The sequence below is a fragment of the Pleurodeles waltl genome, chromosome 6 (assembly GCF_031143425.1).
Source record: "Pleurodeles waltl isolate 20211129_DDA chromosome 6, aPleWal1.hap1.20221129, whole genome shotgun sequence".
Taxonomy (NCBI): Eukaryota; Metazoa; Chordata; class Amphibia; order Caudata; family Salamandridae; genus Pleurodeles; species Pleurodeles waltl.
The window spans coordinates 861,227,732-861,247,975 of record NC_090445.1 but is presented as its reverse complement, the minus strand read 5'-3'; the positions used below and the strand labels follow the sequence as shown (position 1 = coordinate 861,247,975).

Genomic DNA, 20,244 nt, shown 5'->3' with positions numbered 1-20,244 from the left:
CTTTTGGGAAATGCAAATTCTTCCTTTATTCACGAGAGACGTAAAGGTCTACTTATTAAACTTGATCCCAAACTCGTCAAATTGGCAACCGTTCAACCTCAGTTCCAATCGGATGGACAGCTTTTTGGAGACTCCTTTATCAAGGACCTCGGCAAATATGTTGCTACTTTCACCTCGTTAACCAAAGCCCAACAGTCCATGAGAAAAATGTTTCACCAGCGGGTTTTTGCCAGGGCCGGTAGAGGCAGGGGTCGCTTTACCGGCCGTGGATTCACCAATCAAGGCTCCAGAGGTTATTACAGCTCATATCAGCAGGACTTTAGACCTCAGTTCTACCCCCAACGTGGCAGAGGATACCGTGCCAGGTCGACCAGACATTCCAGAGCCACCAACCCAACAGGTAAGCCTCTTTGTCGATTCTTTCCCGACAGGAGGTCGTATTTCCCATTTTCTGTCAAATTGGCATGCAATAACAAAAGATGCTTGGGTGTTAAACACAGTTCTAGGTTACAAAATAGAACTTTATTCTACTCCTGTCCAAACTTTTTTCCAACCTCCTCCCCAATTTTCTACAGAAATGGTTCATCTAATTTCCCTAGAGGTAGACACATTGTTACGCAAACAAGCGATTGCGCCCACTCTTCCCCTTCCTTCAGGTTTTATCAGCCCAATTTTTCTTGTTCAAAAGAAAAACAAAAAGATGCGTCCAGTCATCAATCTAAAACATTTCAACCGGTTTGTAGTATACCGGCATTTCAAAATGGAAACAATCCTCCATCTCAGAGATATTCTCCTCCAGAACGACTGGATGGTCAGATTGGATCTACGGGACGCTTACTTAGTCGTTCCGGTTCATCCAGAATACAGAAAATTTCTCCAATTCCAATGGTTAGACAAAATGTATCACTTTACCTCTCTGCCCTTCGGTCTATCGTCGGCCCCATGGTGCTTCACAAAACTCATGAAACCCGTGGTAGCTTTTCTAAGAGCTCAAGGGATAAGATTATTAATTTATCTAGACGATATCCTCATCCTAAGTCAATCGCCTCAGACTCTCATACTCCACCTGCAAACGACTTGCTCTCTGTTGGAGCAATTGGGTTTCATAATAAACAGAGAAAAATCCCTTCTTATCCCTTCCCAAGTCGTAGAATTTCTAGGGTTTCAAATCAATTCCCTCTCAGCGTCCCTTCTTCTACCATCGTCAAAAATAAAATCCATAAAATCAGAAATTCTACAAATTCTCAGAAATTCCCTCATTTCCCTCCGAACTCTAGCCCGAGTTGTAGGTCTTCTCTCCTCCTCCATCCAAGCAATCTTTCCGGGTCCCCTTCATTATCGTGCCCTTCAAAGATTAAAGATTCAACACCTGAGAAAGGGGCTTTCGTATTCCGATCTCGTTCCTTTGGACATAGAGTCTCGCACGGAGCTTCAATGGTGGATAGACCATTTAGCTGCTTGGAACGGGAGAAGTATTTTTCCATCAGCCCCAGATCTTGTGTTAGAATCCGATGCAAGTCATCAAGGCTGGGGGGCCCGCTGTGGACCCATCTCGACTGGAGGTACATGGTCAAGCGAGGAGTCCAAATTGCACATCAATTGTTTAGAGATGCTTGCAGGCTCCTTTGCAATCAGAAGTCTTGCAAAGAACAAAGTACATTGTGCAATCCTGCTCAGGATGGACAACATATCTGCAGTCAGATATATAAACCATCTTGGGGGCACACGATCCAAACCTTTGGCAGATCTAGCCAAGAGCTTTTGGGAGTTTTGCCTCTCAAACCATCTTTCGGTACATGCAGAGTATCTTCCTGGGACTCTCAACACAGTGGCGGATTGGCATTCTCGTCACCTTCGAGACTCCAGCGATTGGAGACTTCATCCTTCTGTGTTTCACAGCATTCAATCCTTATGGGGCCCTTTTTCCATAGACCTTTTTGCATCCCGACTCAACACACAACTTCCCCAATTTTACAGCTGGCGCCCAGATCCCTTAGCCTTAGCATCAGATGCTTTCTCTCAAGACTGGTCGTTTTCCCTCAACTATGCCTTTCCTCCTTTCATAATGATCAACAGGGTTCTGGCTCAGGCCAGACGTCAACACGCCTCTCTCTCTCTTATCGTCCCGTTTTGGCAATCTCAAATTTGGTTCCCCACTCTTTTAGAAATGTCAATAGATTTTCCCTTGCTAATTCCATCCTTTCCGGATCTGCTGCTAGACCCTCTTCACCGTGCTCACCCCCTTATTCTGAACAATATCCTAACCTTATCCGCTTGGAAAATATCAGGAATCCCCAGTCTTCCCCTGTCATTTCGGCAGAAGCTTCCCATTACATCTCAAGCTCCTGGGCCCCAGGCACCAAAAAAGCCTATAAGGCGGCCTGGTCTCTATGGGATTGCTGGTGTGTGGGAAGACAAATTGATCCCTTTTCAGCAGATGTTATTTTTGTCGTAAATTTTCTAGCCTCGGAAGCTAGCAAAGGTAAAGCATTTCGCACTATCAATCTTTACAGATCTGCTATCTCTTCCAACCATATTCATGTTCAAGGGAAACCAGTAGGCGAGCACCCGTTGGTCTGTAAATTATTGAAGGGAGTAAAATTTTCTAAACCTCCGTTACCAAAATACAACCACTTGTGGGATGTTAATATTGTTTTGAAATATTTGATTGCATTACCAGATAATTCAAGTTTATCATTAAAGCTTTTATCTGCTAAATTAACAATGTTATTATGTTTAGTTTCTATTAAACGGTTATCAGATGTTAAGGCTTTGGACGTCTCCAGCCGTCAATTCACCCCGTCGGGTGTGTTGTTTTCGGTTGTAAGACGCACTAAGACGAATTTGTCATCAGTCTTTTATCCCTATTTTCCGCTTCAACCAAAATTGTGTGTAGGACAATGTCTCAAAGTCTATGAGCATAGAACCGCAGATTTGAGAACATCCTCCTCCCAACTTCTCATATCTTTCAGAAAACCCCATAACCCTGTTTCTTCTGCTACACTAGCACGTTGGGTAAGACTGATTATGTCCTTGGCTGGTATTGATGTTTCCAAGTTTGGAGCTCATTCCTCTAGGGGGGCTATGGCTTCCAAAGCCTTTTGGGCGGGTTCCCGTTTGGAGGATATTCTAAAATCTGCGGATTGGTCCAATGATAATACTTTTAAAGTGTTTTATTGCAAACCAATTGATAATGCTTCTTTCAACGTGATTAATATGCTTTAAACTCGCATAATAGGAGCCTCCGGTCTTGACATAAAATGTAGATTTTCCTAGTTTATGACGGAAAGTCTTAATTTTATTAAAGACACGGAGGCGAGTATTATCCCACCTCTTGTATAACTTTGTTTTCCCTCCCTTTCTCTAGTTCCGGCTTCAACCACTCAGACAACGTCCTAATCAGATCCCGTCAGGTCATCCAAACATTTCGTTCCCTTCAGGACTTGGATCATCCCTGTCGGTTTGGCCGGACCACCCTCGCTTCTGCAAGCTCCTGGACTTTTTCTCTGATGTTTTTGCTTTCCTCATGGCTCTGTTTATTCTTTGCTTGTTGTTTCCTTTGTTCACAGTTAACTGACTTCATTTGCAAGAAAAGAGGGCTGCTTGCAGTCAAGTGACGTCATAATGCCATATCGTAATTACTATTGGTTCTGTGTGTTTTGAACTATCTTTTTAATCCCATTGGCTACAGATGTTAAGCCTTATGGGATTTGTAGTTTCTTGACTGCTGCTCATTAAATAAAGCAAGAAAAGAAACGCATAATACTCGCCTCCGTGTCTTTAATAAAATTAAGACTTTCCGTCATAAACTAGGAAAATCTACATTATATGAGATGGTGGTTTGGTTTGAATTGGATACATTGTTGTTAATTATTACCTAAGTAACCAAACACACTAAGTTTTACTGCCTTTGTCTGTACTAATTCAAACTGCAACAATGCCACGTATCACTAGATGTTTTTCTTGCTTCTTTGTTTTTAGGTGCTCAAGAAAATTAGAGACATCATCCATAGTTCTGCCAAACAGAAGGCCTGTGCAAAAACATGTGACACCAGTCCTCCAATCTCTTCTGCTTGTACTGCCATTGCCAACTGACAGCAGTAAGGAAGCCCCAAAGAAAACTGCTGCCAAGAATGTGGCCAGTAAAAAGAAGCAGCTTTCTGCCACTGGCATGTCAACCACAACCTTTTTCAGGAGATGTGTGCCTGTTGGGACTTTTTATGCTTAGCAAACAAGGGAAGAACATTGAAATGTGCTCCACTTGCCACGTGAGTGTTCTTCAAAGTAAGCCTGGTACACCTTATGGTACTGGAGACTAAATAAGCCATATGAGAAAAATATCACACAATCCAGTGGGAGGAGTACCTTAAAAAATTGCTGAACATGCCTGTTGTGAAGGTGAGGAGAGCTTGGAAACATCAGCCACAAGTCCAATCAAGGTGGGACGTCATGAGGAAGAAGAGGGTGACATCTTCCCAGACGTGGGTCCCATGAGCGCTAGTCCACCAGATTCAAGCTAGCCTGGCTGAAGAGGGATGACACCCTGAAACCGGTCCCAGGATGCTTGTTTCTTGGTACAGGGAGGACATAGCCTGGCAGTTCGGGGTGGACTGTTGCCATGAGGAACCAGGGCAAGACTGATTGCATATGGCTGGGCCCAAACTGGAATGGCATGGCATACAAAAAAAGTGATGGATTAAACACAGATCTGTGACCAGGGCTGAATGTTTGATTTGTTCCACATTCCGTCCATCATCTGTTCTTTTTTGCATCTTCATGCTAAGCAACCCTGTCCCCAGCAGTGCGCCAGAATCACCTGCCTCAGTGACCTCAAAATGCATAGGACTTAGATACAGATGGAGAGACTATGGCATACAGTGATTGCCCTAAGGCGCACAATGAGTCTACCACCACCTACGTCTCGAAAGTCAGCTGCATCAGTTTCCCCAGAAAAGAAGAAAATCCAGGCTACTAAATTGGGCATGTTTATGCAGGAGGGGCCCTACAACCACAACCACCCAATGGCGCATTTGTACAATGGGAAGCTAGTAAAAATGTTTGCGCTGGACCTCCTCCCTTTTTCTTTGGTGAAAGGAGTGAGATTTTTAGAATTTGTGTTGGCCATCTGCCTGAAATGGAAGGTTCCAACTCGGGTCTGTGTTTGATGCAATGCATGAACCTGGTTGCGCAAGTGTTTCACAGAGAAGAAGACATAGTCAGCAAAATACTGACCACCTGCAGAAGAAGCTGCACTCATTTCAGCAATTCTTTTAAAGTCCGGAAGCAGTTGTGGACTGTTAAAGCCCTGATACAGGAGGTGCCAAGAAATTGGAACTTGACCTATTACATGTTTCAACATCTGTTTGAGCAGTGCAGGCAGATCAATGACTGTGTCATTCAAAGAGGAGGGGATGCAGTTGGGAAAGCTATGACCATGGATGCAGACAAATGGGGCCTAGTCAAATGCCTGACACAGATGCTGCTCCCTTTTGAGATGTTCACATGGCAAGAAGCAAGGAGGACAGTACGATGGGCCAAGCTATCCCGTTGTTGCATCTGGTAGAACCAGGTAAAGGAAGTGCCTGAAAGGTTTGTAGTCAGAGGTGTGAACAAAACCCAGAAGTTCATGACTTGGTTCAGAGCTTAGTTCTTCGCCTGGCTTGTAATACAAAGCTGCAGAATCACTTCATGTTGTCCAAGGAGTACATGTGTGCCAGACTACTTGATCCATGGTATAAAAATATCTGACCACTTTAATTTCTTTTTCTGAAGGAGATGTTTCAAAATACAAGAGGTGGACTGTTGAGCAACGTGGTGACCTGGAAGAAGAACAGCTGGAAATTAGAGTCCCATTCTGCAGTTCTGGGCTGCCACCTTCAACATCCAGAGATGGCAGTCTTGTCTCACAGCAGCCAACACTAGCAACAAGAAGATCAGCAACAACAACAATAGAAGAATCAGACCCAACCTCTACTTTGGCTTGTTCTCAAATGGCAGGTTTTATGCCCAGTGCAGAGATAAAGGCAAAAGAGGTTGAACAAGTGGCAACACCAATGACCATTCAGAGGATGTTCCAGGGGATTCTGGATGACCCAAAACAGGTCTCTGTGGATCAAAAGCCATTGGTGTATTGGCACGGGAAGGTGCACCAATAGCCACAGCTCAGCAGGCTGGTAATAAAGTATCTGGCTTGTCCTGTAGCCAGTGTGTCTGCTGAGTGTGCATTCAGTGCAGCTGCCAAGTCTTTTGCCTCAAAACCTCCAAAATTCCTTGACACTGGAGACAATGCCTGCCTCCATTGCATGCCTATCCTTTTTTTACATCACATAGCAGGGGTGCCCCAGAAGATCATTGTTTTACAAGACTGCCAATACCAAATTCCAATGTGTTGCTTGAATTAAAAGATACAATTGTGTACTTACCACAGTGCTTGGATTAGAAGAGGTAACTACAACTATTGCAACAATGACTGATGATATATTATTGAGTGATTGTGAGTGTTGATTGATGATTTATGTGGTGGCAGACAGTGAAGGAGGGTGTTCAACTAATAACTTGATTTCAATGAATTGCAATGTTTGGTGCCTGATGGGGGATAATTGTTCCTGAAGGTGAATGGCCTTTTCAAATTTAGTGAAAAATTACTTGCAGGGTCCACTCCTTTTTCTGTTTCTTCTGAGACTAGACCAGTCACTTACGTTAACAACACAAATCTATAGAAAATACTGAAATTCTGTTTCTCTACTTGTTCTTTACCAGCAGTGCACTACAGATCTATCTCGCTCAAGCCGGGACTGGGATGGGGTTACTCTGAGTCAGGGGGAGGATGGAAGGACTCAGGTTGGCACTACCTCAACAGCTAGAAGGAAGTTATCAACTTCAAAGGAAAACCATGATGATAAGTACTCTGAGGCCCAGTACTCAGCTATGTGGAATGGAGAGAAGTACATTGAGTTGGGAAATGCTGCTGAGTGTGTGTGCTGCACTGCTGGCAAATGTGATCTCCTCTTGTTTTTGCTTTGCCTCTGAGTCTTCTTGGTACACTCCTCATGAAGCTTACCTTCCTTCTGTCCTTCTCCTTGACTCTATAATACAGTTTCTGTTTTACAATCAGCAGGCCTTTTCGTCTCCTGCATGAACGAAAGGCAAAAGCTGAGCTCAACACTCTAGCTTACCTATTGGGCCGGTTCAGACAGGGACCCAAGAGTGATGGACATTCCCAAGGAGAATGCTGATGCACCACCAAATTTGGCAATACAGCATGATTTTTCTTTTAACAATCATATTTTTAGTACTGGGTTGGTTCCATTCAGTCCTCTGTAATCTGAGTTTTTTCAACACTAGATGAAATAACACTTAGATACCTAATAACTTGAGTCTCTGGGGCATAAGGACTGTTTGCAGTGCATGTAACGGAACTGTGTCATACTTATTCCCTCATTTCCTTCCACAACAGATGATGATGTGCTTCTCATCGCCCTGATGAATATTGTTCGTGTGTAGTGTTTGTCTTTGTCACACCTTCCCAAAGTCCCCTTTCCCATCCATTCATCAAACCCTAAATCTCTTTCCACGTGCTGTATGCTTTATTGAGGTATGACTTAATTTACACCAAATAGATCACATACTTGGTGGGGCAGATGTGATTAAATGCCATACCAACTCACTGCATGACTTTTTGTATTACCTGAGCAATAGCCCACACCAGCCCCACTTTCCCAACCATGCATAAGAACATCGTTCCTTAACATCATCATTGAGGCCTTTGTTATTCGTAAATGCTTAACCCTGTTGACTCCAGAGTACAGACTTTGAGTACACTTTTCCTGACTTGAGGATTTTGTAACTTTTGTTTTCATTAAATTCCATGCTCACCATTGCTCAGAATAATTTACTATTGCTAAGGTTTGCTATAATATGTGGTATTCTTTGATTTGTCATGGTGGTAGTAGTCTGTCCTCAGTTTTAGTAAAGCTATAATGTAAATGTATAGGTATAACCCACTAACTCTTTTTTCTCATTCAGTTACATTGCATGTAAGGGATCATTCTTTTCATTAATCCTACAGTTGGAGATCTTCTAGGTGGGAGTGGGACTTTCCTTGTTGTGATGCCTTCCCTGTTAGCGCACTACCACTATCATAAAGAAGGCACCTTGAGAAATAGATTATAAAGACAGGCTGCACAAAAAGGCATCAGTACAAAGTTAAAATAAAACACACAAAAACTTCAGATATAAAGTGGATTATAAAGATTTCCACTTTACTAACATGTAAATCATAAATATTTTGTAGGTTTCTGTAGGCTATATAGGGAGTAGCAGCATACCCTCCTAATGGTGAATATTGTTACAAAGGATAGTAGGACAAGGGTATAATGAACTAAAACTAACTGGCATACACTTTGTGGAGTAGATTAAAAGGACAGGCTGCTCGAAAAGTCATCAGTGCAAAGTTAAAATAAAACACAAAAAAAGCCTTCAGACATAAAGTAGATTAAAAAGATTTTCCCTTTACTAAGCAAAGTCAAACAATAAATCCACAACAGGCCCACTCCCTCCCACAACAATATCTCCCCATCCCCAACAAATGTCCAAAATAAATATAATGTCCAAAAGTCCGAAGAATTAATACCCTGCCCAAATCCCCACCCACTCCACCCACAACAAAACTCCATCCCACCAAAATAACAAGCATTTACAATGCAACGGGTCTCGCATTTGCTCATGTTAGAGCTGATCGCGTTGTAAACTCCTAACCCGACTTTTCACCTATCGGTCAAAAGTGCATTTATGTACGTAACCCGAAAAAGTGAAATTAACTATGTAAAGCGCTCAACTTCTGCCAAGCGAGATCGCGCTCGTAAATTAGAGAAAAAGAAGTCCACGAGCCCGATGGAAAACAGCGAGCCTCGCATGTTTTCTGTACTTGGTCGCTGCGCTCGAGGAGGGCTAGCCACCGGAAAAGGCATGAGTATTCGTGCCTTCGACTAATGAAAGCAAGCAGATTTTATTAGGCAAGCCCACGAACCAATAAAAAACACTGACGTGAAGTTGACAGGGCTCCGAGCCCTTTTCTAAATAATAAAGCTTCTCGCTGCGATACGCATGCGCGAGCGCATGCAACGCAGGCTCGACCCTAAAAATGAATAAAAGGACTAGATGAGGGCATTCTCAATAAGGGTCTGCAGGTGTTGCATCTGGGCCTGAAGGTGTGCCACTCTCCGGGGACAGCTATGGTGGTACAAGGATAGACAGCTCTAAGCTGGCAGAGACACTGGCTTGGCCTGGAGGCTTTAGGTGCAGGTAGTTGGTTCGCAGAACTGAAACTCGGAGCAGGGGCATGTGCCTCGCCCTCCTCATCCACCAGCAATTGATATTGAGCCCTAGTGGCCTCCAACCTCTGCCGCCAGAGCCGGGACACTGTCTCCTGCCTGGTCAGTGGCTGTGCAAGAGTACCTGTATAAAGAAAGAAAAAAAACAATGAAAAAATACAAATTGTAAAGAATGCTCTGTGCAAATACTTGTTTAAAATTACATAGTAGCACAGTATAAGTACATTGCTGGTCCCCTAGGGCCATTTGAATTTTTGATGTGATTTTACCAATACATGCCCCACATAAAAGCACAGACTGGTTGAAAGGAGGCAGCATACGTTTAAAAAAAACTGTGGGTTTTTTTTCAGACACTTTGAGTGGAAAAAAGAAAAACAATTTGATTAATGAGTAAGGCATCATTCACTATTGAGTACAAATATTCTATTCTTGTGCTAAATAACTGGAGGCGTGCTAGCTAGTGCATCGGGTACAAATTGGTTACTCTCTGCTGTCTGAAGCTGGGGCAGGAAACGTGACTTAGGGTGTCATTATGACCTGGTCGGTGTTAATGTGGAGATAGTACCGCCAACAGGCTGGCGGTACATACCTCCACATTATGACGTTGGCAGGTTGGCTGAAGCCAACCTGCCAATATACCACACAGACCGCCATGGTGGTAGCAGCCACCGGGCTGGAGATAACAATCTCAAACCTGGTGGCCGCTACTGTCTCGCCGGCGGCATTATGACCCTGCCTCCCACCATGGGTCTTGTGGGGTTCGTAACACCACAAAAACCATGGTGGTAGGCCCTACCAGTGACAGGGAATTCCTTCCCTATCACTGGTAGGAGGTCCACCCCTCCAATGCTCCCCATACTACCCCCACCCACCCCGTCCATCCACTTTCCACCCATTCTAATCCCCCCATACACGCACACTCACAGGCACACCACGCATTCACACACTCAGTCACACAGGCATACCAGAGGTGGCATGCTTCCATTCATTCACACATACATCCGTAAACACATCCAAACTTACACGCAGACACTCATTCACATTTGGATTCATACTTGCAGTCTCACACATGCACACACACACACACGCAATTAACACTATACACTCATGCGCATGCAGGCACAGACTCACACATTCATGCACACACCCCCACACACACAACACCCCCCACTCCCCTCCCCTGTCGGAAACCTAACTTACCTGAATCCAGGGAGTCTTCCGGCAGGGAATGGGACGGGGCGCTGCTACCGCCAGCAGCACCCACCAGCAGAACATTGCGAGGCCATATTATTTCTCCTAATACGGCTGGCGGAGTTCTACTGGCGTGGCGCTGATGGTGGTAGCAGTGCCACCTTAACACTGTCTGCCAGCATGACCACAGCCGGATTTCCGCCCTTCTTCTGGCAGAAATCCAGCTGTGGTCATATTATGGCGGACGGATGTTAGCCGTGGCAACGGTCTTTTGGCGGCCGTCGCCATAATGAGGGCCTTAGTCTGTTGCAGCAGGGTCAGGTACAGGGAAAAGGCTGGATAGGTATGGTAAAGGTTTTGCTACAGAATAGTGGGGGGATCACTGATCATGCGGCTACACTTAGGGTTAGTCAGTCACTGTAGCTGAAACTGAAAGTTAATGGATGTCAAAAGGGAAACATTTGAGCAGGCATACATCCTTTATGGAAGCCATATGAACCATATGAGCCACTTGTCCTGAAACAAGAGGCACATGCCAAACATGTTGTTTCAATGTTTTTAGTAGGCTGGGACATAACTTAGGAACAAATAAATTAGTGCAGTACATGGAGCTGAATGAGTGGGCACTAGGAGGGAAGGGAAAGACACTTTGTTTTCGTTTCGGTTTGCAATCCATTGAAAGCTTTGTAAATGCCACATTACCATAAGTCAACGCACATGACTGCAGTGCTGAATTGAACCATGCTGCAGGTAGGTCGGGTCATGGCCCGTGGGTCGTGAAATGCCATGGGCAGGGAGGTCATCGATGATGATGGGTGGGATCTGCATCATTTAAACAATACAATGGGTATACTAGTAATTGTCAATAACCAAGCAATGTGACTTACCACCACCGGTCCCTGCCACCGCAGAGACTCCCCCTTTAACTGTGGCTGCGTTGTCTGGCACACTTGTGCTGGCTCCGAAACTGGTGGTCTATGCAGCTGGAAAAAACATTACACATTTTATATGCCAGATGCAACTCCCCCTTTTTTATTTTTTTTAACAAAATACAACTACAATACATGACTACATTTTATCTTGCAGTATCTTCTCTCCCATCCAAAATATCGATATCACTTTGGGCTTTTTTTTGGTTGCCAATGTTAGAAAAGCCAGTAGTCAAGCCAATCGTAATGGAGGAGCAGATATATGATGACAACTGTGAGACATCTGAAGCACAATGAAGGGGAAGAATAATTTGGGCATTGAATGACATATAGTTTTGGTTGGCAAATGCAATGGAACCATCCTCATACTACTTTACTGCCATGCTGCACTGTCATTGTAACTGCTTGGATACTGAATAATACATAAAATACAACATTGGGGAGTCCCCATAACCATAGCCACTCTCTTGTCATTTGAGCATGAGCAAGAAATAGAAAGCCTTCTCAACAAACAAGCGTAGAATAGCTTTTTTGGGTCTGGAAACGCTGGAATCTTCACAGTAGAGTACCTAATCTATTGTCTTAGATTTACAGCACCAGTCCACAGTGTATATACGTTAGGGGAGAGTGAAATATTAACAATCAAGCAGGAGAAAGCTACAGCTTAGTACAGGCAGGAGGAAGTTAGCTACAGAAACAAGAATTATAGAAAAAAGAAATCTCTAGGGAGGGATAACAAGAATTAACAAACATGAAATAGAACGAAGAGGATTTGAAAAAAGGTTACAGAATAATAGAAAGGAAAAATTATTCTAATGAAGAAAGTGAACGTTAGAGAAATAAATAATGTTAACAAGAGCATACTGGGGCCAGCAGAGCCATCAGCCACGGCTGCGGTGTTGGTGGTGGTACTTTCACCTGCCACAGCACTGATGGCGGCAGCTCCCTCGGCCCACCCCTCTGATCTATTAGGATACATGCTAGGTACAAACAAAATACCTTTTGAGAGAAGGGAATCAGTGTTGGGATCAATACAAATTTGACTAAGATTAAAAATAGTAATATTGTCTAATTTCACCAATATTGTTGACATCTTGTTTAGAGTACATGGGGTGCTGGACCTACAGGTCAAAATCTGATTTGCTGATTGTTCCAAAATCGGGGTTGATAATTCCCTCTCCTGTTCCGTAAAAAACTAATTCTACTGTGAAACTCCTCCTCAGACTTACGCCTATTGCCAAATGAGTCAAATCAATACAAACTCCCTACTCATTCCTAGTCTGATGTGTCTGAAAAGGTAATGGTTTTCTTGTTCAAGAACAAGACTGGACAAGAAGTCCAGTCTTGTCTATCTACTAGAGTAGTAGTAGTACCTGTCTGATTATAATAATTATCTGAAAGATAGTGATATACCCTCTCTTCTGAAAAGAATCTGCCGTCTTTTTTACATTTTTCTGTTTTCTTCTTAATCAGGTATTGATTGAACGATTCAAACTCAGCTGTCACTTCCTCACATCTCCTTTGAGCTTCATCCAATGCTGTAGTCTTTTTTAATCTTTACTCTAAATCCTCAATCTCTGTAATAAGAGGAGCAAAAAACCTCTCTTGCAGTTTCTATGATAAGCATCATCAAATCTCTTGAACATCTATTGGAGATCAAAGACAATTTCTACAAATAAAAAATTATACCTACAAAAAGACCTGGTATGTTTCTGACTCTAAGACCTATTGGGATCACTCCGGCTTTAGATGCTCTAGCATAAAATCTGCATGGGCTTTGTTCTCCTGGCCTTTTTCTTAAGATTTAGGTGGTCATTATGAACATGGCGGTAAACACTGTCGACCGCCGTGCCGACGGTGAACAGGAGACCGCCATTGGCGGTGAACAGAAACCCGCCATATAAAGATGACAAAAACAGAAACTGCCAAAACTACTGTTTCCACTAGCCACCGTCAGGGCCTTGTCGGTGGAAAGCCTGCACATCCCACCCCGTCACCGGCGAGCACACAAATCCCCGCCCTCCAAATAATGACGCACAAATCACTGCAGCGGTTAGTGAATGTCTAACGACCATTGGGGGTACAGACCTCCATGGCCAGCAATGGGACCCAACAGCAAGAAATGCACACATTGACAACTTTGAAACACACACACCATAAAACACTTACAGACACACCCCACAAACCTTTGCATCGCCAATAGGAGAAACCAGACTGACAATACTACAAGCAGACACTGAATGCCACATCACACAACTCACACACCCAACCACACAACAGCACCCTCACCAATATCCACACAATACCCCACCCACAACACACACCATGGCACCCCTTAAGCACACACCCAACCACACAACAGCACCCTCACCAATATCCACACAATACCCCACCCACAACACACACCATGGCACCCCTTAAGCACCCACACTTCACAGAGAGGGAGCTAAGAACAATGGTGGACAAGATACTCAAGGTCGAGCCACAAATCTTTGGGGCACAGGTCCAGCACACACCCATCGCCAGGAATATGGAGTTTTGCAGACAATAGTCAACAAGGTCAACGCAGTTGGGAACCATCCACGCACGAGGGACGACATCCACCAGAGATGGAACGACCTTCGCGGGAAGGTGAGGTCCATGGCATTGAGGTACAACATTGCTGTCCAGAAGACGGGTGGAGGACCCCCACCAACATCCCCCAAATACTCCGACTGGGAGGAAAAGGTACTGACCATCCTGCAACCCTGAGGACCTCACTGGACTCACTGGAGGAATGGACTTGGGTAAGTCATCTACAATTACCCCATATCCACCACACCTGTAATGCATGCACCACCTCACCCCTCCAACTACCACAAGGATCACACCTCACCCTGGCCCCAAGCTCTACATCCAGTCACCCTGCATGCCCACTAACCCACTAACAGGACCACATCCCTCCCTCTGTCCACAGCCACCCACCCCTGCAAGGTATCACAATCGCACTACACTACCCACAATGCACCACATCCCATGTTAATTACAATGACAACCTCACAAAACAACCCTGCATGGGCCCAACCATGGAAAAACTGCACAAAATAGGCCTGCCCTGTGCACCCTCATCTGATTTTGTAATTGTAACATGCATGTCCATTCCCCCCCACAGGCAGCACCACCCATGCCACCCTGACGGAAAGGACAAGGAGTGTCAGCGCCCACATGGAGACAGAGGCACCACACAGGACACTGGAGAGGGAACTCTGGACAGTGAGGAGTGTCCTGGCCCCTCAAACAGTCCTGGACTGTCACCATCCAGCAGCCCCACCCAGGAAACCACTAACACCCCTACCACTCAGCCACCAACATGAGCTCTGGCCAAACGACCCCACACCAGTGTATTCACGCCACAGACTGGTGGAACACAAGGACCGAGGCCACAGTCTCCACTTACCAACAGGCAGGATGACGATGGCCCCAGTACAAGTGGTACCGCCAGACCTGTGCAGGGGATACATGCACAGGGGGCTAGGCCCAGTGGGAGGGCATCAGTGGCCCAGGGGGGAGGCCAAAATATGGATGCTGCAGCCCAGGAGGTGATCTCTGAGGTCCTGGGGGCATACCACCATACACAAGACAGGATGGGCCAGATCGTGGCCACCCTGGAGCGGAGTCAAAGTCTGCAGATAGCCCAATATCAAGATGCCATGGAGCAGTGGAAACAGCTCAATGCCACCATGGCCACTATAGCAGGGGTGCTGCAGCACCACTTTTCAACCCAGCCTGAGACCCCCACAAACCAGGAAACCCCTACCACTGTCCAGCCATCAACAGCAGCAGAAGCAACTGGACTGGTGTCACTGTCTAAGGACACACAGGAAACCAGCACCCCTTCCCGTACAGCCCAACACCAGACACTCAAACGGTCCCTCAGACCCAGATATGGCACTAGTACACCTGCCAAGACCAAGGCACCGTCAAAAAAGTGACTCTGACAGGAACTGGCTCCCAAGTGTGCCCCTGTACCACCATTGTCACTGGCCAATAGCAACTCAACAACCTGCAAGGTACAGATGGACATATACCCACTGCCACCAATCGCTGAGATCATGTAGCCAGTATAGACATCCACCCTCAGCCCACTCCCTATCACTGTAAAGAGCACCAATGCATCCCTAACAACTATTAAAACACACATACACCAATTTCAATGTTCCCTGTCATTATGTTGAATCAAATCAATATGTGGATGCATTTGCCAGTAACATTAATTATGAGACCTTTAGTGCAGGAATGGCACCACACGTACAACATGGTGTGTAGTAAACAGATATGTAGAACAAGTTGGTTATCATGTCACATTGCACTTGATATGCATATAACATTGTAAATGACTACAGACCCCACACACCCCTCGAGAATAAGTTAGACTGACATTATGCACTACAGACAACATCATCAGTGAACAGTATCTCATAGTCACTGGAAGTATAGTTGGATCAGTTGGTTCCTGGAGTGTGCATCTTCCCCCTCTTCATCATCACCATCAATCACATCCCCTCTCAGAGGAAGCTGGTCTGGATATACAGCATCCTCCTCCTCCAGTAGGGGGATAGATTTCCTCACAGCCACGTTGTGCAGCATGCAGCAGGCCACCACTATCCTACACACCTTCTCAAGGCCATAGCACAGGGATCCCCCAGAGAGATGGAGGCAACGGAATCTAGCTTTCAGGAGACCTATAGTGCGCTCAATCACCCACCTAGTACGTCCATGGGCCTTATTGTAATTCCTCTCAGCATTTGTGCTAGGATTCCTCACTGGGATCAGGAGCCCATGCATGTTGGGGTAGCCAGAATCACCTGCGAAAGAGGTCCAAATATGACTGTAACTAACTACCCTCAGTTGCAGACAGCCTGTCCACCAGCTATGTACAGAAAAAGTGTCACACACTCACCAATGATCCATCCTCTATCCCCTTGTAGTTGTTCCATCATGTGTGGCACACTGCTATCCCTCAGCACAAACAAATCATGGACTGATCCAGGGAACATGGCATTCACATGTGAGATGTACTGGTCTGCAGTACACACCAACTGAATGCTCATGGAGTGGAAGTTCTTCCTGTTTCTGTACACCTGTTCACTTACTCTTGAGAGCTGAGAGCTATGTGGGTCCCATCGATGGCACCTATCACATGGGTGATATTGGCAAAGACATAAAAGTCTGACTTGATGGCAGGGAGTTCAGCAAACTTGACATATGTCTGCAGGTGTTGTACAAATGCATCCATGAATCTGGAAAGGATAAGGCAAAATATTGGCTGGGAAATCTCCGCACCCATGCCCACTGTCACCTGAACTGAGCCCGTGGCCAGGAAATGAAGTACTGAGAGCACTTGCACTTCAGCAGGGATGGCATGCTGGTTCCGATTAGCCGGTCTCAGTACTGGATCCAGTAATACACAAAGTTAATGGATAATAGCACAAGTGAGTCTGTAATTGATAATGATGTGATGTTCCACCATGGTCTCCAAATCAACAAATGGTCTGCACACAGATAGGGCACTCCCTTGCCGCATGGGTCTGCACCTAGGAGGAGTGGAGAACACATGTGAGGGACATACATTCATTTGCACAACATGTTGTGTATTCAACACTGCTGTCAAACATGTTGGGTACACATAAGCATTGTAGGATGTTGAACTGGAGTGAAATGTATCAATTGTTACATCTGGACTGTTGTGGTGCATAAATAGTCATTTGGGCATGCGTTTGAGGGCTGGGGTCCATAGGGCCAGAATGGGGTCCATTACCAAATAATAACTGCGTAGTAGGTTGTAAAATGTCAGCCTCCTGTCATCCAGATATGTAGAAGTGGAAGTGACCTCGTATCGGTAGCGGTTGTTGTAATGGCATAGAAGGTGTTCACCGCCGTGCACCCATTCATTGGTTAACATGGATGTCAAAGGGGAAGATGGGCCTATCATGATCGCCGCCGGCGGTGACGGTGCACACCGCCATGGAGCGTATGTCATTTCGTCACACCAGCTTCACTTGACTCCCGGATACCGTGCATGCAAGTACTCCACTGAGTGTGCTGATGTGTCCTGACTCTGGTCCCTGAAATGGCACGAGTCACAGGGGAAAGGGTCCCTGAATTCACCACGGAGGAGCTGGAGAAGCTGGTGGACGGGGTCCTACCCCTGTATGCCAAGTTATATGGGCGACCAGAGATGCAGGTGAGTAGGCAGATGGGGTGCATGGATGTGTGAGATGGTGCTGGATGCCTGTATGCAAGTGTGCACAAGTTGTGACTGCTCAGCCATTGAATGTATGACATTCAGCATGAATCAGGTGCTGGTATGCCTTGCTAAGTGTCTGTCCCATAGGGGACGTATGACCAGCGGTATCAAATGGGCCTTTTCTGATCTCAGTTTTTCTTTATAGTGTGTTTCCTACAGGTCAGCGCCCATCAGAAGAGGGGACTCTGGCAGGCCGTTGCCAGGGAGGTGCAGATCCTGGGGGTCTACAACCAGCAGAGCACCCACAGCAGGAAGCGGTGGGAGGACCTGCGGCACTGGGCGACGAAGACCTGCATGGCCCAGCTGGGGAAGTCCTCCCAACGATGAAGGGGTGCCCGTCAGACCCTGCCCCCCCAATGCGCCGCATTCTGACGTGGCATATCCAGACTTGGATGGGCGCTTGAAGGCTACACAGCAGACACAAGAGGGTGAGAATAGAGACCATTGTATGCCTCCTTGATGGATGTCTGAGTCCTGTAGTATGAATGCTGTCTAGTGGCAGGGACTCTGACTGATGTCATATAGCATTATGGCCCACAGGGGCAGTTAGTTGATAAGGGGCAGGGCTGCAGTTCCTCAGGTCCTTCGGTCATGTGGGAGATGGTTGTATAGTAGAATTGAGGCCACTATTCAGGGGCATAGGCATGAGTATAGCTGTAGGTGCTGCATGTTGGTGTATTATCTGGGTGGGAGTATGGGTGGACCAGATATGTACATCCATGCTGGTGTTAATATTCTCTCTCCCGTTTTGTCCCCCCACCCCTTTACTCTTGTGTTGTCTGTGTACATCAGCATCATCTGGTGAGGGAGCAGTGGCACTGGCGAGTGGGGATGCAGTGGCCCACGGTTCCAATGAGGCAGAGTTGAGCGACACCAAGGGGACCAGTGGGTTGGAGGGTGAGGGGAGTACCACGGGGGAGACAACTACCACTGGAGGTAGTGACTCTGATACCTCCTCTGATGGGAGCTCCCTGGTGGTGGCAGACCCTAGTGGGCCCAGCCATTCTTTGACATCTTCAAGCCACCCCCCATACCATCACCACCTCCCAGTTGCGCCCCACCCAGTTGCCTGTGCCCCCTCACCCAGAAGGGTGGGTGTCTCCTTCGCTCCAGGCACCTCATCCCCTGCCCCAGTCTGCCCTGCTGCCCTCACTAAGGAAGCTATTGACCTCCTGAGGACCATCTATGTAGGGCAGATAACCATTGTGAATGCCATCTAGTGGCTAGCATCCCAGATGCAGCAGTGCAATGCATACCTGGAAGGCATTCACAGTGCTGTGTCTGGCCTACAGAGATCTTTTCAGGCTCTGGCCTCCCCTTTGACGGCAGCCAGTGTCCCTGTTCTATCCGTCCCCCCTCCAACCACCTCTACCCCTACAAGCACCCCACTCCCTTCACCCATCCCAAGCACACGTTCAGACAGCCATGCACACACTTCAACACACAAGAAGCACACACAGAAACACAAGCACCACACTTCCCACCACAGGCATACACACAGCCAACATACAAAGTTAAACACAACAACATCCACTTCCCACAGTCTGTCACCTCAACATGCACACCCACAAGCACTGCACCCTCAGTCACTGCTGCTGACCCCATTCTTGCAGTCACCACAACATCTGACACCCAGTCATCCACCCCAGACACTACACTTTCACACACCACTACACAACTACATTGACTGACACATGCAGCACACTCACCAGACCTGCAGACACCCAGACAACATCCAATTACACTGGCAGCCTGTCTTGTCCCACTGTGTCCACCCCCCCTCCTCCCAAGACACTCAAATGTTCCCAGACACCCACCCAACACACATCCACCACACATCAGCATAATGTACAGGCACCTGCATCCACGTCACGCACACCTACATCTGTTACAACCACTTCCACTACCTCCACTCCCACACCTTCCTCCACGTCCACCCCAACTGCCCCTAAGAAACTTTTCCTGTCCTGTGTAGACCTTTTTGAACCCACTGGCCCACCCTGTCGTGTCCCTAAAGATGCCCACCTCCTTGCCCTGTCCACACCTTCCATGTCCAAGCCTGCCCCAGTCCGCCCTTCCCATTCCTGTGCCCCTTCCCCAGTGAGCAAGAAGCCCCATGCTGGCCCTGGTCCATCCGCCTCCCCCCAGCCAAGCCTGTTCCCCCACCTACCAGTATTTCATGTTTTGTGAACATATATAGTGAATAATAAAAAGTTTAATATTCATTTTGGAATCTAAGCTAATAATTTAATAAATATTTGACTCCAACCACTTTTTAGGTAATAAATATATAGAATCTGTTTGATCAGTGGTTGTTATGTATTTATAGGAGCAGTACATGTAGTTTATGTCGTGTCCTTTTTCCCCTGGAAGCTGCTCCTTACCTACCCACAGGGCCCCTCTATAGACAGGATTGCATAGGGGGCAGATGCCTGATAGCGGCCACTGAGCCCTATGGTTCTAAACTCGTGTTGGGGCAATATGCGCTGTGCAATATTGGGGGGTG

General features: G+C 46.3%; 1 long non-coding RNA gene across 1 annotated transcript; it reads left to right on the top strand.

Annotated features, from left to right (window-relative positions):
* Positions 1 to 278: 278 nt before the first annotated feature.
* Positions 279 to 3,763, top strand: LOC138300345 (uncharacterized). Its single transcript, XR_011204914.1, has 2 exons — positions 279 to 400; positions 3,368 to 3,763. It is a non-coding gene; the product is annotated as an uncharacterized lncRNA (long non-coding RNA).
* Positions 3,764 to 20,244: the final 16,481 nt, after the last annotated feature.